The sequence below is a fragment of the Numida meleagris genome, chromosome 3 (assembly GCF_002078875.1).
Source record: "Numida meleagris isolate 19003 breed g44 Domestic line chromosome 3, NumMel1.0, whole genome shotgun sequence".
Classification (NCBI taxonomy): Eukaryota; Metazoa; Chordata; class Aves; order Galliformes; family Numididae; genus Numida; species Numida meleagris.
Window position 1 is genome coordinate 73,245,225 of NC_034411.1, and position 22,823 is coordinate 73,268,047.

The 22,823-nt window shown below is 37.4% G+C and overlaps 1 pseudogene; it reads right to left on the reverse strand.

The window, feature by feature from the left end:
* The window catches only part of LOC110396386, a 156,630-nt pseudogene continuing 149,467 nt past the window's right edge, over window positions 15,661-22,823 (reverse strand).

A 22,823-nucleotide genomic window follows, 5' to 3' on the forward strand; every position in this document is an offset into this window, starting at 1 on the left:
TCTTTCTTTCTTTCTTTCTTTCTTTCTTTCTTTCTTTCTTTCTTTCTTTCTTTCTTTCTTTCTTTCTTTCTTTCTTTCTTTCTTTCTTTGTTTTTTAACTACAGTGTAGTTATTTCTGAAGGAAATCTTTTCCCTTCATTCACTTGCATCTATAACATGACGCTCCTGTTCCAGTTTTGACATCCTTCGAACCTTTGTCCAAGGCTGACTATGACAGCAGTATCTTCAAAAGTTTTAACTCATCACGCAAGCCAAATAAAGTAAAAGTTGATTTCCCATTTTTGTAAGCCTTTATTTGAGTGCTTTTGTACTTCTGTTTTGCTTCACCCATCTTCTCCCTCCTCTAAGGCTTAATGTCTATGTAAGACATTATAATCCTTGCTTTAATTTGTCTTGGGAACTTTAGATTCAATAAAGTTTACCTCCAAATGATACTCTGCAAGGCTTAACTTATGCTATCTGACCTCCAGAGAGAGCTTTCTTCCTAGCTTCCCACAGTGAGGTGTGCCTGTGAAGAAGGGCGATGCCAAGGCTGGGTATTTCTGGTACAATTCCCCCTGCTGGAACTTACCTACCTGACCCAGGTCTGCATGAATGTGGATGGAACCTTGAAGGTGGGGTCTTGGAGCCTTGGAAACAGTGGACTTTTGGGGATGGATTCTCTCAGTAATGATTAGAGGATAACTGGAAGGTTGTCTCAGGGGGTAGAAAATCCCATCCAATGTCCTTCTCACCCACAAAGGACTCAGATCCTGTGCTGCAAACCATTTTAAATTTAACATTTAAAACTTCTTTGAGGGATTTGAAATGAAATGTCATCCTACAGAGTGTGTGGTAAGGCACTTCAGCATTAATAGCAGCGTTTGTGCTGTAAGCTCCTCAAGGGAAAATGGAAGAGTATAAAGACTGGACCAAATTTAGAGATTAGTAACTGAGAGTCACTGCTGTGATTCAACTATGAAAAGGGCCAAAGAAAATCTAAATTGTGTCAGGAGAGATATTTACAGTAAGGTTGGGAAAAGCCACTATAGAGGTGTGATTTTGTCTAGTCAGTTATGTTCAAGATAGATGTAACCTCTGAGTTCAAAACAGAGCTTTCCAAGCTTTTCCCATAGCAATAGGACAAGGGGGAATGGTTTTAAACTAAAAGAGGGGAGATTTAAGTTAGATGTTAGGAATAAATTCTTTACTCAGAAGGTGGTGAGCCACTGGCACAAGTTGCTCAGAGAAGCTGTGGATGTCCCATGCCTGGAGGTGTTTGAGGCCATGTTGGATGGGACCCTGGGCAGCCTGATTTAGTGGTTGTCAACCCTGCTCATGGCAGGGGGGCTGGAGCTAGTTGTTCTTCCAAATTAAGCCATTCCAAGGCTATATTATTTTGATTCTATTCTATTCTATTCTATTCTATTCTATTCTATTCTATTCTATTCTATTCTATTCTATTCTATCCTAATGATTCTATGGACAGGTTTTCCTGACAGTATATATAATTTCTGTGCATATATCTGTGCATGCTGATGTACTTGTCTGCATGAGATTGCACTGACAGCATTACTGCATGTTGGGACTGCTCCATGGTACTTACTGACATGTGATGTAAAACAGAAAAGAAGTTGGGTACTGTGGGACAATGGCTTGGAAGTGTAGCTTTCTCTGATACAGCCAATACCACTTTTTGTTTTTCTCAATCACTATTCTCACATTGATTTAATCAGTGACTTCATCACTTACCCTATCCAACACTGCCAGAATAGCTATAAGAACACTCTAAGATTAACCATTTTAAAAGGAAAAACTGTAGTTACATTGTTTTATTTACATAAGTCCATTTGCTTCAAGAGTAATTGTAAAATGAGAAACTTTTATATTAATTTGTTGTTCTATAATTTTTCATGTTGTGAATGTTGATGCAATTTCTAATATGTGTTTTTCTAAGTAATACAGTTCCACTGACTGTAACAGTGACACCAGCTGGTGTGCCAGGGTGAAAAATATGTTCTTCTTTTTTAGCTTGTCTGAAAAAGACTATATAAGCAATTGTATTCTAGAAGCAGATTTCATAACATCTGCTGCCAGCCATAATTCCTTCTTTTACCGTCTATCTTAATTCTGCTGTTGGAATGGTAAATGGAAACTCAAGGATGCTATCAGTTTCTGAGAAAGATGGGCTATCGCTAGTAGCCTCTGAACATCGATAGCACATTGTTGCATTTAAGTTTACCAGCTCCTTCCTGCTCCAAATGACCTGTGAGAAATGAGAGTTGACCAGATACTATGATTGGAATAACACAGACATAACAGATATGAAAGTGGTTAAAAAGCAAAAAGAGGATTATTAACTCTTCTAAGTGCACCAAGTTTTTGAATCTGACTAGTTTCAGAAAAAAGCCACTCTATGAAATTCTGTCTTCAAAGGTTCTATTTAAATAAAAGAAAAAATATTAAATAATAAAAATAATTAAGAAAATGCCTGTACATGTCCAAAATCAGGTCACCATCCCATCTTTACTGTAGCACATCTTAGAGGAAAAAATGCTATATCTTTGGAATAAACTGTCATTTGCTCAGCGTGCCCTACAGACTTTTTATAGATGAAGGGTCTTGCAAACTAACCTTTCTTGTAATGTGCTATCTAACCTGCAGTTTCATATTTTCCTCATCACTTACTGTCCATTTTCAGTTTGTTATGAAGTAATATTTCTGTCATGTGTATTAAAGCTGTTCTTATGTGGACAGTGAAAAAGAAACCTTTTAGGAGACAATCCTAGTGCTTATTTCAGGAATGCTAATTGTTTAACAACTGAACAATTTCTACTGAATTAGCTAACTACCTAATGTCGTTATTCCTTGGGGTAAGTAATAAGGTACTGACAGGAGGCAATCATATTCCTTGACACATAAAAAGTACTGTTTCTACTAACTTGCACTCACAGTTAGTTGTACTACTAGAAGCTACTTTAATTTTTTCTTTACTGATATCTCAAAGGGAGCAAGCATTTGTGAAAGTGAAGTATCTCATATATGAATGTCTATTTTGTTCCCTTTCTGCCTACTAGATGATTGTACCATTTTTTTTTTGCTGATGAAGAGATTAGCAACTTGAAAAGTTGACTATCTGCATTTAACATAAAATGGGTGACTTTGAAACCACATAAATTATGAGATTGGCAGATTGATCTGCTCAGATCATGAATCAAGTTGCCCATTAGAATGCACGTAGATTGCTCTGAAAGTAATGCCTCATATGTATTTCTGTGGAAACAGATACAAAGAGCACAACAAAACCACTTGATAGAGCTACAGATCACTATTTTTGAACAGAGTCACTACCATTACCTATGCATTTTTACCCATTATGAACAAGAGCCTGCATGCCACACTTGTAAAAATCTGCACCAGTGTAGGTGACCCACTGTTTCACAGCTGCTATCATGGTGTCATTGCTGAAACGCACCACTCACTGCCTCACTGTGCTCACATCCACTGTTTGATCTCCATAAATGTTCAGTAAATGTCGATGAATGTCAATGAGTATAATTTTTTCTGCATGGGGGAATTCAGTTGCACACCTTTGCTTCATATGCACTTCCATGCTCTTCTGCCAGACTGCTCCTCTACTGCTGTCTGTTGCACAGCAACAAAATGTAATGTAATACTGGTGGGAAGGTTCAACCTCTACTGCCATACCACAGATGTCCACTGATGTCTAATAAAATAGGAGGCATTACTTTCAGAGCAGCTCTTGTACTATATATTTGCTACAAAGACACTGAAATATGAGGACAGGGGTCTCTGAACACCTTTGATTTCTTTGTACTAGGTCTGTCTCCTTTCTAAGTTGTATATTTATGTTATCCAAGTTTCATTCATCAAGTTCTTGCACACTGATGAAAAAGCCTACTGTACTCATTTTTAAAACTTGCATTATCAACAGATATTTAATTTAAAAATTTACGTTTTAAAAACAAACATATGCATTATTTACTTCAGACATATAATTACTAAGATTTTCTTTATTTCTTCTACTGTTTCATATTTACTTCCCTCAGAATATTAATGATATCTGTCACTTTAAAATATGAAATCTTAAACATGTATCTGGACAAGTCTCATTCTTTTGTGCGAAAGACTCTTTTCTCATATGTTCAACAGTATAGTAAAGGGGATTATTTTTGGCTCAAAAATTGTTAAAGGAAATAATTTTGTCATATGTTGTTAATCACAAGGAATATAAATCACTTCATAATAGTGAGAATTAGGAAAATCAGTCATGTTTCCTGAGTGGACAGTGAACAAGGGAGCTGAGTTTTAGTCTATTCTCAATAGAATATCTAATAGCAGACATCAGTAATTCGTAAAATTGAAATATAGTGCCTCACTGAATTCACTCCTGATAGTGTTGTGGAAAAAAAAAGGTTAAAATCAGATAATTTTAACACTCAATTTTTTTTGTGATTAAAAGCTCATTCTGATACATGGAAAGTTGATATAAATTGCATCCATAGCTATTAAGAAGTAACTACTATGTTGTTTTCTGTAAACTGGCCTCAGATTTAATAGGTTATGGTGACATTCATCTTGACTTCATCTAAAAATTAGGAATATCATCTAAATGAACTATCTAGGACTACTGAATAGTCAAGTAGGCAAAGAGAGAGGTAGTCTCAAAAATAGTCTCATGCCATGTATTTTAAACTGAGTTCAACTGTACTTGGAAAAAATGATCTTACTTTCCTCTTTTCCCCCATTAATGGTGGCCTTCACTGCACTGGAAAAGCGTAGAGTGAAAACAGATCTAACCTATATTTGTTGATGACCAAAGTTGCGTACAGTTCCAAATGCTTTTCATTTCTGTGACTTTCCTGATATTCTTGGCACACTGAGAAAAGTGTGGGCCTTCCATACTATTCTAATTTTTGAAACAGTGCTTGGTTTCACTTGCTGTTTGATGTATCATGGTATGTCTTTGAAAATTTGTCTGTGAGTTGGAGCCAGGATGGTAGTTTAATTTACAAGAACAACTGCCAGGTATGTTCAAAGACTGAAAAACTCCTAAAGGTAGTATATTTACTACACTGGAGATACAAGTGTTGCTCCAAAAGTAATATCTCCTATTTTATTCTGTAGGCTCACGTCAGCAGAGGAGTTTGTTGGTGAAATGGCAGTAGATGTTCTTTCCCACCAATATTCCATTACATTTTGTTGCCATGCAACAGATGGCAGCAGAGGAGCAGTCTGACAAAATGGTTTCTGACATGGAAGTGCGTATGAAGCAATGGTGTGTCACTGAACCCCATGTGAAAAAAATAGCATCCACTGATATTCATCAATGCTTGCTGAATGTTTATGCAGATCAAACAGTGGATGTTAGCATAGTGAGGCATTTCAGCAGTGGTATATTTCAACAGTGGCATCAGCAACTGTGGGTCACTTGCACTCATGCAGATTTTTACAAGTGATGTGTGTGGGCTCTTGTTCATCACTGGCAAATTCACAGAATCATAGAATGGCTTGGTTAGAAGGGACCTCAAAGATCATCTAGTTCCAACCCTCCTGCTGTGGGCAGGGTTTCCAACTACTAGATCGGACTGCCCAGGAACTCATCAATCCTGGCCTTGAATGTCTCCAGGGATGAGGCATCTAGTTCTCTGGGCAGCCTGTGCCACTGCCTCACCACCCTCTGAGTGGAGAATTTCTTCCTAACATCTAACCTAAACTTCCCCTCTTTCAATTTAAATCCATTCCCCCTTGTCCTATCACTATCTACCTGCGTAAAAAAATCAGTTCCCCTCCTACTTGTAAGCTCCTTTGAAGTACTGGGTGATCGCAATGAGGTCTCCCCGGACCCTTCTCTTCTTCAAGCTAAAAAATCCCAGCTCCCCCAGCCTTTCATCATAGGAGAGGTGCTCCAGTCCTTTGATCATCTTCCTGGCCCTCCTCTGGACCTGCTCCAACAGCTCCACATCCTTCTTGTACTGGGGGCCCCAGGCCTGGACAAAGTACTCCAGATGGATCCTCACAAGGGCAAAGTAAAGGGGACCCCCAGGTCCGTTTCCTCCACACAACCATCCAGACACTCTGCCCCAAGCCTGCAGTGTTGCCTGGGGTTGTTGCAGCCAAAGTGCAGGACCCAGCACTTGGTCTTGTGAACCTCATCCCATTGGCTTCAGCCCAGAGATCCAGCCTGTCCAGATCTCTCTGTAGGGCCTCTCTACCCCCAGGCAGATCGACACTTCCTGCCAGCTTGGTGTCGTCTTCAAACTTACTGAGGGTGCTCTCAATGCCCTCATCCAGGTCATCAATAAAGATGTTGATCTTGTGTTCAAGAAATGTTTAGATGTTGTGTTGAGAGACATGGTTTAATGGGGTTATTGGTGGTAGGTGGATGGTTGGACTGGATGATCTTGTAGGTCTTTTTCAACCTAGCTAATTCTGTGATTCTATGATTCTATGTTAAAGAGCACTGGTCCCAAGACAGACTCCTGGGGGCTACTGCTCATGACCGGCCTCCACCTGGATTTAGAGCTATTGACATCAACCCTCTGGCTATGGCCATCCAGCCAATTCTTTATCCACTGAATAGTCCACCCTTTAAATCCATCTGTCTCCAATTTAGAGATAAGAATATGATGGGAGACCATGTCAAAGGCCTTGCACAGCTGCAGGTACATGACATCCGTTGCCATTCCTTGGTCCCCCAGTGCTGTAGCTCCATCACAGAAAGCCACCAGACTGGTGAGGCACAATCTGCCCTTGGTGAAACTATGCTAAATGCAAAGCTAATGCTGGTGACTATGCTGAAAAGATAGTGTTTTGTTGCTGAGAATTTGCTCTATTAAATAGTGTTATTGTGCTCTTTATATCTGTATTAGTTTCCAGGGAAATAAACTAGGGGCATTACTTTTGGAGCAACCTACATACATGCTATTCTAATATGACAACAATAGAGGACACTATGGCTCTAGAATTAAAAAATGTAAAGATGTCTTTAAGTTACTGTTTGCTAGAGAACAAAAGCAGCAGTAGTACTTTTAAGGTACTGTTTACATTTTAAATACGACTAAAACAAAAAAAATTATAGTAAAATAAATACGTTTTGATGATAATTAATACCTCTTGCTTGAAAGCAGATTAAATACAGTGAGAATAAAATTGTTTATAAACTAGATTAGAAGTATAGGACATATGTAAAGAATAAAAAAGGTTAAAATATTAGTATAAGTCTTTTCATTTTGGAGGGACTGCAGATCATTACTTCTTTGGGGACTTTTAAATTATAAATTAATTTTCATTTTTTTAAATGGGAAATGGTCCTATGACCCTCTGTTTTTTTTTTTTGCTTTTTTTTTTGTTTTTTTTTTTTGAGAAAATACATGGCACTCTCTACAATGGAATTGTAGCAAGCATTGCTACAATGCTGCTGAATGCAGCATTATTTCTACCTGCATGCTGCATTGACAAATGTCCTTCTAAAATTCATTACATTTAACTCTTGTTTGGGTTCCACAAATGGATATGAAGTAGTGAATATTCTATAGAAATTTATTTTTATTTTTTCAATATTCTACCAGTATTATTAATTATAGGAAAGGAGCCAGGCATCATTATTAAATATTAGGCTACTAAGTCCATAGGTATGTGTATATTCAAGTTTACACTTAGGTTTTATTTAGCCCTTGTTTTTGACACTTACATAGAAACTCTGAAGTGTTAGCTGTGATTTATTCTAAGCACTGAATAATAGCACAATTAAGGAATGAACAGGGATTTTTCTAGGCTTATAGAAACACAGAATTTTCTTTTTTTTTTTTTGTGTTACAGTGGTTTGATAGTACAAATCTCAGTTTCTGAGCACAGCCAGGGCGAACCAGCACAGAAGTAGAAATTTGCTCAATGTATGGCAGACTGCCCAGTAATTATATACACTTCTCTACAATTTATTTTTTAAAAGCATTATCCTTGTTTGAATAGTTGTTTCCTTTGGAATATAGCTGTGAACTGGGTGTGATAGACTGGATCTAAATTACAAAACAATGCTTTTCCGCTTGACATGCCTCATGTGGGTAAGCCTCAAATTTGCATACAGCTCCAATGAAGGCAGTAAGTCTCAGTGTGGCCACAGCTGCAGAGAGTAATGGGGACATAGTTGAGTTGTTCCAACTTTGGTGCCTATCAGTCTCACTAGGCAAAAGTCCAAATGCTGGAAGAGCTGTCTAAGGGGACATGAGACTTAATGGCGATACCATCAGTAAATGTGTCACTTGCTGAGAAGTGGAAGATGCATGTTTTTATTCAGGTATTGTCCCACACTGAATTAAAGTAATTTTACACAGTGCATTGAACAGTCATCAGAATGCTTTTGGCTCCTTGCAGGTTGAGTTGGATTTAACTGTCCATTTATACATGGGAGATTTAAATACTTGCAAATGAATTCTGATAGGCTTTCTGTGCAGTAGCAATTGGATACCTCTAATTTTGAAATAACATCAGTGAAATTCTCTGCATTCAGGTAGTCATGTTATTTTACAGAGTTAAAATAGCAGAAAGTAGAAAGAAATTAATAGCAAACTTATCTTGTTTTACTTCATAGTACAAATATGTGTGCTGTGGATGATATCGGAGATCATGAAATTAAATATGGGACTTATTGTAGAGAAGATGGAAGATCCCTTCAAGTCTTCTGTGTTTTGCTTTCAGTCTAATAAATTCTAGATTTTCACCTGTCCCTTCCCCCTGCAAGGTATGCCTTCTGCATGGTTATGAGTTAGATGTTTAACCCACCTGTATATCTCAGACTTTACTTCCATATACCATGTTTACCCATGTTGACAGAGCACCTTCTCTGAGATAATTTATATGTGGCAAACTGAGAGCTTTGCTCATAAAGGCATGCTGTTTTTTTTCAGGTCCTAGGCTAAGCTGAGAAAATGTTCTAGTTCGCTATCCGAGCTGTAGCCATTCTAGAGATTTAGTCAACACATTATCCGTCAGGCAGGGTGATTTTATATCTGTATTTCACCAACATAGCTACAGTGGCAGAACACAGGAGTTTCACCTAAGGAATACATCTATTCTGTTGTGATGCAGTTGGTCCAGATAATTCAAAATCTCATGTTGCTGAAACCTCATATAGTTATCCATATATTTTAGGATCCAAGGATCTTCAAATCACTTCCTGTTTTCATTTCTTGCTCTCTTGGAGAGCCACTGGAGCAAAAATTAACCTGATTCTTACCCAGCAGTCATGATGCTTCTGAAAGAAGAGACACAACTTGAACCTTTAACATGTACAGTTGTTTGTGCATGTGGCAAAGTTAGACATTTTTTTAGCAAGTAGGATTAATTTCTTATAACTTAATGCAGGTATGATTTAATTTCCCTTAGAATTTCTCAGTCTAATACAGGTGTTTTCATCCTGGAACATTATCAGAACTAGATTTGCTACTACTGTCTGTTGTTATGGTTTGTCTGAAGACCTAACAGTGTTTGCAATAGCAGTGATTTCTCAAGACTGAGCAGTTGTAATTTGAGAATGACAACATGAAGAGAACTGATCCGCTGGCCCCAAGGACTGATTCCTCACATGCTCAGACCCCCACAGAATGATCAAGCTGTCATCTCTAGAGCCAGGTATAACCAGTATCACTGCAACAGTCGATCAGTCCTCCTTTAATGGCCATCAACAAGAGGAAAAAAGACAGACAAAAAGCAATTATACTAAGAAAAGTGTTGTTTGAAAAATGACCTTTCTACCCTATTTTGTGAATGTGAAAAGTACAGTCAGTAGTCTGTTAGGTTTAAGAATGGCCTGAAGTGAAAAGGTGCTCTCTCAAAGTCAGCACAAACTTAGAAAGACAGAACTGAATATTCTGTGCTTTTTGTAAGAGACAAGTTGGTCAGCATTTTGTTAGAGGAAGAAGAGTTTAACGAAACTAGCTCTGGTCACAGGTGAATAAAGATATCTATCTAAAGTATTTTTCTAGTTCTACCATGTCAGTCGCTATTCTAAAAATAAGGCATATGCTTATGAATAGCAGGATCTAGGGACAGATATGTAGCACTACATGACATGCCAACACACTGGAGAGTTTCTTTATGAGCAGGCTGTAACTCTTCAATAGCTCAAGTTAATGAAGAAATCATCAAAATTCCTGCAAAACCAAAGAGAGGGCCTTTGCTTGTGGCTCCACAGCAGGAGGAGGCCTTACTTTCTCCCAGTGATAGATTCTGAGTAGTCTTCTGTCTCCTATCACAGCAGTAAGACCACTGTACACTTGTGGTAGAACATCTGCTAGGGAGAGAGATACTTGCCTGCAAATCCATGAGTTTACCTGCAAGGCTCTTTCATGTTTGCAAGATACCAGCAGAACTGATTGTGGTGACACTTAATTAGAAAGACTGAAATACTGTATGTGAGACCTTTATGACTTAGTGTGGTTTGCAGAAAGAGAGGGAACTTAGAAAGGGGAAGAACAGGGACTAAGAAACTGAGAATGGGTTCAGTAATACAGTGTCTAAAAAAAATGTTGGAGTCAAATGTCCTACTTCTGTTGGGCAACTTTGGATGTGTTTACAATTCTGTTGCAGCCTTCAGAGTGCACTGAATATAGTAGCAAATCTAAACCTTGTCACCTTTGAATGTCACAGGTCTGGTGAATGCATGTAAGGTGAACAGTTCATTGCAGCTCTAATACAACATTCTGAAGTTTTTCTGGTAAAAATCAATAATTAATGTTCCACTATAGACCTTAATGACACAGTTAACATCACATGTTGTTCTGTTTTCTAATGGCATCTCTCATAACACAAATAATTTGTAAAAGCATAATAGTGATAATACTTGAATGCAGCACATTACCAAAAAAACCCCAATCTCTTCCCTCACATCCTCATCCCAAAAAAAAAACCTAAAAAAAAAACTAAATCAAACCAAACAAAAAGAAACAACACAAAACCAACCAACCAAAATATAGCGGACATATATGTATGGTAGAGATCCTAAGTCAAAATGAGCATTACATAGTTGCTTCTATTTAACATTAGATAAAATAGTCCACAGGGAAAGAAAACAACCAAACCAACAATACATAACAGGTGCATACCATGTAATACCATGTATACCATGTATACCATGCAAAGGCAGTGCAATCTCCCTTAAAGAACATGCACATTGTGTTTTCATATTGTCACTTTTGATTGCATTATGAAGACCTAATATTCCCAGTCTTCCAAGAGTAGGCAGGACCTCAAAAGATCAGAATCTTAGAATTATACTTGCAGAAAATAATAAGCCAATACATTTTTCTGACACTGTTCTTTTTAGAAAGCATTACTTTTTTTTCCCCCCAGCCTTGAATCCTTGACAAAGATTTTTTGTTGTATCTAGTGCAGGATAGTATGGACCACTCAAACTCCAATAAAATATCCATAAGAAAATGATGGGGCTCATTATGTATAAATGTTAACCTTCATCTGGTGGACTGATTACCTTCTGATTTCTTTTGTACTTGGTGTGGAAAGAGAATGCTGCATGGAGAAATTTTGAGCACTTATACACAGGCCTCTGCCCTGAATCATTTTAAAATTTTAAAACACCTGTCCAAGCCATGGGCTGCCAGCTTCTCCAGGAGAGTGCTGTAGGGGACTGTGCAAAAACGTTTACTAGAAGTAAACTCCATCAACAGCACTTCCCTCATCCACCAGGAGGTCACTTGATCATGGAAGGAGTTGAGGTTGGTCAAGAAGGACCTGTCTTTCATGAACCCATGCTGGCTGGGCCCAATCCTTTATTTGTCCCATACATGCAGTGTGATCTCACTCAAGGTGATTTGCTCCATGGCCTTCCCTTCTGCCAACGTCAGGCTGGCAGGACTGTAGCTCCCCAGATCCTCCTTCCTATCCTTCTTGTAGACGGGCATCACATTAGCAAGTCTCCAGTCATCCAGGACCTCCCGTGTTGATCAGGACAGCTGAAAAATGATGGAAGGCAGCGTGGCAATCATGTCTGCCAGCTCCCTCAGTACCCTAAGGTAGATCTCATCTGGCCTTTTGACATTCCATGTGGAGTAGCAGCAGCAGGTAACTAACTCTTTCCTCCTGATTTGTGGGGGTATGTTCTACTCCCCACCTCTATCTTCCAGATCAGGGCACTGAGTACCCTGAGGGTAACTATTGGTCTGGCTATTAAAGACAGAAGAAAGAAAATTAACTCTATCCCAGCTGAAGCCAGGACAAACTTTCTCAGAGCAAATGGAATCCTTTGTCATCTCACACCCGTCCAGGAGGAATACAGTTTTCCAGTCTCAGTGCTTAGTGTTCTTCTACCTCAGAGCCAAATTGGTATCCAGGACCTAACCATAAATGTGAGGGTTAAAGGTTTGTCTGGGAATGTACTTTGTGTTTAGTAACTCCAGAGATTATTTGTCTCTTTAGTAGCTAAGTTATTACTAGTAATAATTGGTACATCTGTGTAGTTATGATGCAAGAAGTGGAAAACCAAGAAAAGTTCTGCTATCTAATTTGTGATCTCTTTTCAGAAGATCTATAAGAAGGAAAAACTCAAGAAAGGTGCATGAGTGAATTAAAAAAGCAACTATTTTCCAACATAATCAAAATGTCAGAAACATGTTTTCCTGTCATATTTTTAATTGCTCTAAGAAAAACCTGGTCTTGAACTGAGTCTGAGTAAGCCAGGGCCCCTAAAATAGGTATTTGAGTTTCCTAAAGAGCCAGTTTAAACTTCAGAGACCATCAAAAGCCCTTTGGCTAACTGGAACCTAGTAGAAAGAATACTCCTCTGCAGACCTTCAAAGGTACTTACACATTTAATTTAGGAGAGGTTTTTCAGCTGGCATCTGAAATATATATTCTGTTGAAGGATTTAAATCTAGATCCTTACTGAAAACTAGCACTAATGACAACGTAAACAAAGCAGCCTAATCCCCTCAGTAGGTCTCAACTGGGGGACTTATCATTAGTTGTTTGATCCTATACTTATCTTCTGAAGAAAACAGTGATCAAATAAATAACTAAACACATTAATATGAAGTATTTCAGAGTGTTAAGAAGAAATACAGAATGGTTGATTCAGAAAGGAAATTTATTATAGCAAGTGCTGAATGATCTTTCCTTGTTGTATTATTGAATCTTCTGTTTCATTTTCTACAACAGAAACTGAAATATGATTTTCTTCATTATTAAATGTTCTCAAGCATGTTAGGAATGACATCTCAAGTTCTGTGCCATATTCAGGGAAATAGGCAGTTCTATTGTTCCACTTGGTTTGATTTGTCTAATAGCTTCATTATTGACAGTGCCACAGTGACAAGATGCTTTGATTCATCTTTTTGCAGTGTTTTTGTACGTATTGAAATATGAGAGGGTTAAGAGAAGGTGTTTTCATATATTTTAGATTCCTTAATTGGAAAAAGATTTGATAAAAGTCCAAGTAATAACAATATTCTTAATGTCACCACGAAGTAGTGAATGCTTTTCATGAGATCATGAAGAAGATTGATGATATTTGTCCTAGGTCTTCACTACTAGCAGACAAGAAGAAAATAGTAAGGTTGTAATAGAACTGCAAAGTAGTACGTGTTATCTAGTCAGACAAAGACTGACACTGCAATTTTGTTCAGGTGAGCAAATTCAAAAAATACATCCTTAAGTGAAGAAATTGAATGCCACTTTACTGAATTGCTTTTGTTGAATTGTGATCCTGAATTGTGATGCACAGTTATTGATAAAGAGCCTTAATTTCCTGGAAGCCATCTTGCATTGCTAGGGAGATATCTTCAAATCAAAACTGAAATTGGAATTGAAACCTCCTCAAATAGAAAATATTAACTTTTTTTCCCCCCCATTTAATCTTAAATATAGAATTAAATCCATCCATATTTTAGTAAGAATAAAATAATTCAGCAAAATAAGTTATGCTTTGGACTTCATTTGGTAGGCTTAACGTAGGCAACTTGTATCATTTGAGATGCACTAAGATATCTTAGTTAAATTCAGGACTGGCATATAATAGGACATGTGTGGAAGTTCAGAGTCCTCAACTATCAGCAGAGGCCAAGTAGTATACTAGGATAGGAGAAGAAAAATAGCACTACAGACACTTTTGATAGGCAAAGGGATGAAGTTCTTACTTTTGGTGCATATAATTCAGATTAATGAAAATGTTATGTACCACAGTGTTTTACTGGGCCATGTTATGACTTCAGTTTAATGTTATAGTCATATTCTGGTCACATAAGGGGGATGGACTGCAAGAAGCAGGCTGCAAGTTACCAGAATAATGCATATGGTCTCCAGCTCGTGTTTCATCCACACTTGAAAGACAATTAGTAGGAAGATGTTAATCATAGAATAGAATTGCTCTGGTTGGAATAGACCTTCAAGATCATCAAGTCCAACCGCAACCTAACCATACTCTAACAACCCACCACTAAATCATGTCCCTGAGCATCACATCCAAAGGGTTTTTAAACACATTCAGGAATGATGACTCAATCACCTCCCTGGGGAGTCTGTTCCAGATACTGCTTATCCCTGTCTTAAGGTTGGGCTTGGATATACGGCCCCCTAACACAGCTGGAGCACAGAGCAACACAACCAAGAGAGCAGTGTCTGGTACTGATACTCACTGAAGGTTGTATAAATAGGAACACAGACTCTTGTCTCGCTGATCAGGATAGGCATTCACTAGTAGTCACACACACACAGACACAAACATGTACACAATTTTGCCTGTTAGCTGGTCCTGAGCACTTGATTTATCCAGGACTAGCTCCAAGATCCTGGTCTCTCTGGTTCCTGGCTCCCTGGCTGCATCACAGAGCCCTTTCTCCAGTTCACAAAATCACAGAACAGGTTAAGTTGAAAGGGACATCTGGGTCCATCTGGTCCAACTCCCTGCTCAAGCAGGGACACCTGGAGTAGGTTGCTGAGGACCATGTCCAGGTGGCTTTTGAAGACCTCCAAGAAAGAGACTTTATAACATCTCTGGGCAACCTGTACTAGTGCTCAGTTACACACATAGTTTAAAAAGTACTTCTTTATGTTCTGAAGGAACCTTCAGTTTGTGTTCATTGTCCCTTGTTCTGTAACTTGGCACCTCTGAAAAGGGCTCTATCCTTCTTGCACTCTCCCTTCAGGCACTTGTAGATATAGATGAGATCCCTACCCTGAGGTCTTCTCCAGACTAAGTAGGAGTGACATTTGCTTTCCTGCAGTCTTTGGGCACTTCTAGTCACCATGATTGATACCCCCTCAGCTTTTGTGGGTGCGTACCACCAGGGCCTATCGTTTGCTTAGGTATTCTTTGATTTGATTCTCTTTCACCAAGGGTACATCTTTGTAGCCTCTTGTAACAAAGAGACTTTTCCTCTGGCAGTAGTCATAAAACAACTGCAATCTACAAGTTAGTTACCTATCTACAAAATGGATGCATAGTATGTATGAAATTTAATGTTTTTCTGCTCCTTGCAGTATTAATAATTAAGTCATTTAGCTTATGAATAAATAAAAGAAGATTAAATTATTACCTGCTTGATGTAGCAGGTAGGTAAGTAGCATAACATTCCATACAGCTATAGAGCTTTGCAGTAAAACTGAGAAATCCCTTACATCAGTATTGGAATACAATCAAGGTGAAACACATCATGCATGAAAAATGAACTCAGGTATTTGTCCGCATTGTGCTACAGTTCTGTTAGTACTGTCCAAGGAGCAGGGGAACTGGAATGTCACTTCTACACGCTGTGCTTCAGTCATTTCCTGTTGCCCAAAATAACTGAGTTCATTACCATTATGAATAGCACTTACCTGGTGAAACGCATCTGTCTTAGCCTGCACAGGCTGTTCAAACAACACAGAGAAAGTACTCCTGGAGCCATCAGAGGTAAACTTTTAGATTTTGGGCATGGACAACTTCAAAGCACTTCAGTTTGATTTTGATGCTCTATTCATCTTTGCCACAGCTTGACCCATGCAATCCCAGCCCTGCTATAGATATCCATTTATCTACAGCAAGCTGAATATTGTTCACACCACCCCCTGCACCTCTACTGATTACTGTGGTACACAAATGACTGAAATCAATGGCATTGCTGAGGTATGAGTCCTTTTCTTTTTGTAAGCAGAAACTCTAGTTTGGGTTTATTTGCAGCTGTATGCCATAGGAATATACTGTAAGTTTTCTCAACAGTAATTCTGGTGTTGCAAGACTCCACTGCCTGAAATGTCTCCAGTACTGCCTGTTAGTTATCTGTGAAATACCTCTCCTCCATTAATCATCTGTAATATTTGATTCTTCATGGCTCTGTCTGCAACTTCTGTCAGATTCTTGCTTTGCTATTTGTTACATTCGGCAATTACTCACAGCGGTTTCTACTAATCTGTTCAGTCAGCTTAACCTCAGGCCAGGGTTTGGTACCTGCCCATTTTCCTTAGCATAGAAATCAATGGGAAAAGGCTCTCAGAAGGGCTTTGTGAGGACACATATAGTACAGGATTCCACGGTGGCCACCAGTGGCTGCAATCAGAATGACTTTTTGCTTTGTAGACCTTTGATATGCAATAAAGCATTTCATATTTTACTAAACACTGTCATCATCATTTAATGGGGGAAAAAAGAAAAAACCAGCAAAAAAACTCACAAACCCACCTCCCAGCCAAAAGCTTTTGTTTGTTTGTTTTGTTTGCTATTCTCTCCTAAGAGTGTGTAAACGTCTTCAGACTCACTCTAAAGGCATGTCAGATTATGTTGCCTGCATGTCAGTATCTAAAGTTTTCTTAAAAACCTGTGCCCAGGAGATATTGGAAACATCACATTTTTACTGAAAGGAGATACATAAAATATCTTCAACCACATGCTTTTGTGATTAGGTTCTCTGTTCTTTGCTAATATAGCCTGTACTTAGAGAATATTGCCATTCTAATTTAATTTTGCCATAAAGACATTTTAAAGAAACAATTTAGATCAGTATCTCTAAGGTAACACATGTTTAATATAATTATTTGGACAATCAGCAAGTGAATTGTCTATGCCCTGTTTAGCTCTATCTTGTTTACTTTTGACCTAGATTAATTAACAAAGTAGTTCTTTCAAATCTAGCATGTAGACTAAGCTTTCTTTTACTTATTAAAAATGATGTCACTGTGCCCTGCTGTCAGATTTATGGTTCAGTGCCATCCCAGCTGACACAGAATAATTCAGTACTCGGAAGAATATGAATAGCAAACTAAAGGAAGAGCTTGTTTTCTTTAATTATTGAATTGATAATATTATAATTAACATAATGGTTGGAATGTAATTACACTACCATACAATAATTTATTTTGAGTTTATGTACCGTGCCCAATTTGCCTGTGTTAACCCCTAGCCTTCATATTATGGCTTGGCATCATGCATTTGTATTAACAGATGTTCATTTTATTTTTGTAATTACCTGAATATGAGATTTAGGGTAATTATTTGTGCAACTGTATTAATAATATGCATTTTGAGAGCACTGATAAAGAAAAAAATAATGTATCAAATTACAAACATTTCCTATACTCATTTTTTCTATTTTCAAATTAATTTTAATTAACTGTAACCTGCTGTTTGAAAAACCAGTGGAAACAAACTGAAATTGGAAGTAAACAGGAGTTCCAGCAGAGCTCTTTTGTGTAAAGAAAACAAAAAATATGAAATTAATTGCCAAAAGCACTGATGCGATCTGTATAAATGAATACATGGAAGATTAGGGAGAAATTAAACTGCAGTGACAATACGGAAGGGTGAGAAGGAAATGCATTTAGAGAGTTGACAGGCTTGGGTCAAACAACCTGACTTATTTAAGTAATTCCTTACTGATGTGTTTCCCTCAGCAGTTCCATATGTAAATTCACAGTTTTATCATCAAAATCATTTGTTAACATAACAAAAACTCAGACAGGGTCAAATTCAAGGTCCAAAAGTTCAAGCTTGGGAAGAGATCATTCATTCTGAAGGCAGATGGTACAGTAGTTGTTGGGTGATTGGTGATTTGTTTACTATAGATGCTGACCTAGCATTCTCAGTGGCACACTTGGAGTTTTGGGAAAGGAAATAATTCAGTTACACAGTACAACAAAGCTGCCACAGGTCATGGCCATTAGTGGCCTACTAAGCTTTTTACTTGACAAAACTTCATAGAAGAAATCCTTTTCGCTGATGGTAGCAAAAATAGCATGTTATCCACCACATTTCTTAAATTTAGAGACCTCAGTTTTCTGAGGGAGGGGGCTAATAACTAAGAAAAAAAAAAAACATTACCTAGGCAATTTTTAAACTACTTGAGGGTTGGATGGGATCTCAAGATATCATCTGAATATCTGCAGTAATTTCGTATTGCTCACAGAGGATGATTCATACAGTGATTATCAAATGCATCAAAAGAGTAGCACTAGAATGGATTGTAACATTTCCCTCATTTCTTCCATGTAAAACAGAAAAGGCTGTGAGATTGGAGAAGGGATAGCAAAAGCTATAAGTCTGACTGATATCAAAGTCATTCTTTGATGGGGTGCAGGAGTTATCAGAAGGCTGAAAAAGTTGTGTACAGATCTGTTTTGAAATTACATTTTAAGGAATGCATATTAGAGATCAGCTCCAGTAACTGTTCTCCCTGTTGCATTAACTTTTTAAAATGAAGCTAAACTCAAAAGATGTGTGTATATTCACAGCTGGTTTTTAAAGACTTCAGGATCTAGACTTGTTTAAAACACTTTTTCATCCAAAAAATAAACAAGCAGGCAAATAAAAACAACCAAAGCCCTTTATTGTCCAAATGGGAACTCATTTTGATTTTTTTTTTTCTTCACGGAAAGCAACTTGGATTGTCTTTGTTGGTGTTGGTGGTTTGTTTTCAGGTAAGAAAATATTACAAAAGGACTACCATCTTACCATGACTCAATGCGTCATACTTGCATGAAGTTTATCGTTTAGTCAAGCTAGATTAGGCCCTTACTGTGCTAGATATTTTGTCTCATAGGAAAATTTCAGTGCTTTATAGCTCACGGTAGACATTCGCAATACAAACTGAGTGACATATATGCCTATGTGACTTCTAAATTGCTTGAAAAGACAAGCTATTGATAGATAGCTATTAAAAGTCACTGTAGACAGCTTAGATTGTCAAACTAAGAAAATGTTTATTGAAAAGAGTAGAGGAGAAATTCCCTAATGATTGCACTACATCAAGAAAAATGATTTGGAACCAGTATGAAACTGCACAAATGCTTCTCATCTGGGGATTTCATTGTAAGAATCACATTTTTTCAGTGTTTTGTGGCAAACACGTCCTACAATCAGAAATTTACATCAAGATCTGCCTGTCATTTTGGCAGAATAATGCTTGGAAATGCAAATTAAATATACTATTAAAACCAAGGATCTAGCAGACGAGGACAAAAATGTAAAATTTTCTATAAACTTCATGATCATTAAAACAGTTCATGAGTTTTTAAAACCGGTCACTCATTTTTGAATGCCTCTGCTTGCAAGTATAGAGCGTTGTGTTTCCATCCACACTTTCATATACCTTGTTTGTCACTAAAACCAAAAGGTAAGCTGTGTTTCTGACAAAAGGCTTCCCATTCCTCACTACTTATTTTCTCAGTTAGGTTTTAATTAAAAGGAGTCACAGACAGAATTTTAGATTTGCCCATGGCACAGCCTTGTCTGTCATTTACTTCCACTTCTTCTATCATCAGTCAAAATTGAATAAGTGCACAGGCAGAAAAATAGTGTTGAAGGAACAGCATTTTTTGCAAGCTTGAGCACTCAATAGTTACAGAGTTCAGGAATATTTGTGCTTCTGCATTTCTGATTCCCTTCCTGTTTGTCTTCAATGCAGCCTTTAATTATGTAATTGAATTGTGACATTCCATTAATATTTGCTTAATTCATCAATGACTCTGAGGGATCTCCTCAAACTGAGGTTTTATAGCTGAGGCTTAAAAGGTTTTATTGAGCTTTAGAAACATGAAGAGGATGTACCACAGGAATCGGAAAAGAAAGACAAAGGAAAAAAAAATGTAATTTTTCAGTCAAGCCTGTGATTATCGTTGAATCTTGATTGATCACATCAAAAGCCACATAAAGATATGTAGTAGAGATATTGATCAGAGTTTGGAAGTAGAACTTCACAGCAGAAAATGTTATAATCATTTAAAAATGCTTTTAAAACCATACCAAATTCCTTCACTTGTGAAAAAAAGAGCCACAGCCAGAAATAGAGTTTAAAAGTATCCAGCACTTCCTTGCTGATAGTAAAATCGAATTGGTAAATTTGAAGAGACTTAAGCTACATTTTTGGAATATCCCATTGTCTGAGTTTTGAGGATAAAATCCCACTGACATTGTTTCAGATTGAAAATGAAACTGAAAAATTAGTTGATCAGAAAAGTGATAGCAGATGTGAAGACTAGGGTCAAAGCCACTTGGAGGTAGACTCTGCTCCATGAGCTTCTTTTCATATGAAGTAGAACATAGTCTACGGGAGGGATTTCAAATGCCTTTCACGCCATCTGTTCCTAAATAATCCATGGTCTTTTAGGGATTTTGCAAATTCGTTTTTAACTTTGCCAAATTACCCATATTACAAGAAGCCTACATATTTTACCTAATTTGTGGGTGATTTGCATCCAGAGTAACAGCAGGCTCATCCATATCTATTCATCTCTCCTCAAGTTTATAATTGTAAAGCTTCTACAACTCCAAATTTGAAGTGTCGGATCTATAGTATTTCAAAGGACATATACATTTCTTTGTAACTAAGTACTTTTTCCAATTCTCTATCAGGTGACTATGACTGATATTGGCTGGATACAGCAGAAATGAACTTTCATGTTTCATATTAAATCTAAAGTATGCTTTGTGATGGGAACAGCATCAAACAGGTGGTGAAAAAGGCAGAATCTAAATCTGTTTACAAATCGTAAGGGATGTGGTACACTTTATAATCTATTTAGCTTCACATATATCCCCCAATGCCAGGGTATCCAAGCGCAGCATGATCCATAGGTTTGCACATTACTCAAGATGTATGACCAGATCTCAGAAAACAGCAAATGCTATCAATAAAACATGAAGCAAAGTTAATTACAAGCTTCCATTCAGAGTCACCCTGCCGCTTATGGCCCATTATAATGAATCATTCCTAACATGTAGGAGAGACTGACAGAGATTTTATAAACTTTCCATTCTCCAGCTTTTCCCTGTGTAATAAGTGCTTGCTGTACACTAGGAAAGTGATTATCAGTTTCATGTAGAATAAGGAATAAATGTTTAAAAGACTAATGAGACACTATTTTTACTGCTTAGAGTGCTGTGACTAACTAATGAGTCAGATGAATGCCTCTATCACTTTAATTAGCCATTGGCTGAACTTCTTTTTTTTTCCTTAAACCCACTATTTTATAATTCTAAGTACTTTAATCTATTTCCTCCTTGTAGGAAGGTGCTTTTTGAACAGTGAGATGGATAATTTGTTTTCTAAAGATCTTGCTGAAATGTACACAGATTGCATGTTTGACTGAACTTGTGGGAAACTGAAACCAGAGTTATTTGACCTTGCTAATTTATTGTCAGTTTGAGTTGTATATCACTGACTTTTTTGGGATGCACATATTTACAAGCCTGTTACCCGTCTCTGATGGTGTAGTACAGATTTAAATACCCAAAAACTTATTTTACAGCAATATTTCTTTGATCAAGTGTTGTAGAAAACATCCATTCATGGCATCATTCTAACTGTTTTTGTTATGTCTTTGGATTTAGTGTTTCTGAGGAAATATTCAGTTTCAAAAGGTTATAAATCTTCTTAATGCCAAAGTTCTTTCTACATGCTACAGTACTCTTTGAGATTTCATCTCTATTATTCTGAATTGCCCACTGATTTGAATCATACCTCACTAGGCTAAGCCTTTCCCTCTCTAAATCAAGAGCAGAAGTGAACATTTGGTAAAACATAACAATGCAACCGAGATTTCTCTCAGAACCATCCCAGTAACTGAAATCAGAATAGAATTTTAGAATACTTTAGAGAAATACATTTAATTGAGTGACTGTCATCCGATATGACATTAGTACAACCAGTTGTCTCTGAAGTGGAAATAGTCATATTCTCTTCTAGTAAAAATGCATATGTATATGCATTTTCATTTGTATCCACATAGAGTTCAAAAAAACTCCTGGTCCAGTGTACAAAATTTCTATCTTTAAGCCCAAACTCTATATCAAAATTAGTCTAAATTATGGCCTTCTTTAACTTTAATGCCACATAACTCAAAATAAAGGAAGTGAAAAATTGACATTTACTGTTTGTGAGTAAAAAGACTATTGACGTGTGGTGTTTGACAGGATCAATAGAAATGCTTAATTCATATTAATGTTAGGAAAAAAATAATCTGTTTTTCTTTGCTGCTTCACATTTCAGAATTCAGTTTGATTTAGAAGGGCAGTTTTTTGCTGCCTTTACAATAGCAAAATAAGGAACGCTAGACAGTATAAATTGGCTTTGAGTTCTAACTAGCTTCCAGTCTCCTGAAATAAACAGGGTTGCTTGTCACATATTCTGGGAGGTTTTGTGTGAGGGAATGTAGTATGCTTAAAGAAGTTAATACTTACTGGCCTGGAGGCCTTTATTTTTGATTACCAAGGAGTGCAAATAAACTTGCTTGTGAGGGCAAAAATTTAAAGGTCAGTGCTCAGATGTCATAAATCATAGATCTAGGAAGAAATAGATTAAGGAAGCCCAAAATACTGAGTCAACATAAGCAGCACAGAAGTGCTG